The sequence below is a fragment of the Galeopterus variegatus genome, unplaced genomic scaffold, assembly GCF_000696425.1.
Source record: "Galeopterus variegatus unplaced genomic scaffold, G_variegatus-3.0.2 Scaffold1907, whole genome shotgun sequence".
In the NCBI taxonomy this organism is placed as follows: Eukaryota; Metazoa; Chordata; class Mammalia; order Dermoptera; family Cynocephalidae; genus Galeopterus; species Galeopterus variegatus.
Genome location: NW_007728018.1, coordinates 176255 through 177434, shown reverse-complemented (window position 1 = coordinate 177434; position 1180 = coordinate 176255).

Below are 1180 nucleotides of genomic sequence, written 5' to 3'. Positions count from 1 at the left end.
TCCTTGTTCAGAAGTCTTTTTTGTTGATGTCAACATAATCCCTTGTTTTAGTCTGCTTCTGTTGCCTATCACAAAATACCCAGAACTGGGTAATTCAGAAAGAAAACAAAATTTACCACTTACGGTTTCTGAGGCTGGGATATCCAAAGTCCAGAGAACACATATGGCCCTCTTAGTGGTGACTTCAGTGACAGCAGGGTATCACATTGTGAAAATGGTGGAGCAGAGAGAGAGAGAGAGACTCAGGTGCTCTTCTTTTAAAGCCCTCAGAACCACACCCCAACCACCATTTTTAATCCATTCCCTACTGCAGGGTCCTACAATCTAATCACCTCTTCAAGGCTCCACCTTTCAATGACCATAATAGGATTTCCCACCCTCTTAACAGTCACAGTGGGGGCTAAGTTTCTAATACATAAAGTTTGGGGGACACAATTCAATCTTCAGGGAGTTTTGGGGGGACATAATTCAATCCACTACACCACTACAGCTTTCTTATGATTTATTGCTGCCATAGTATAACTTTTTCCATGGTATAACTTTAATCTATTTGTGTCTTCATATTTAAAGTAGGTTTCTTGTACATAATATATAGTTGGGTCTTGCTTTTTAAAAAAAAAAAAAAAAAAAAAAACAGCCTGACAGTCTTTGCCATTTAACTGTAATGTTTGGATCACTTACATTTGATGCATTTATTACACGTGTGTGCTTAAGTCTGTCATCTTCGTATGTGTTTTCTATTTGTCCCATCTGTTTTTGTTCCTTCCCCCCACCCCTTCTTTTGGATTATTTGAACATTTTTAAGGTCTTTATTTTTTTATCCATTATTGATTCATTAACTACACTTCATTTTTAGGGGGTTACTCTATGCTTGACATTATATTTCTTTAAGTTATCACAGTTTAACTTCAAATGATACATTATCACTTCATGAGCAATATTGGAATCTTACAACAAATTCCTTTTTTTCCCTCTTCTCATCTTTCTGCTACTGTTAACATAGATTTTACTTCTGCATTTGTTATAAACCTCCTGATCCTTATTATTGTTTTCACTTTAAACAGGCAATTACCTTTTAAAGACATTTAAAATAAGCAGCAATTTATTTATTTTTATTTTTTTATTTTTTTCCTTTTTGTCTTTTTTTCGTGTCCAGCAACGGATCGCAACCCTCAGTGTC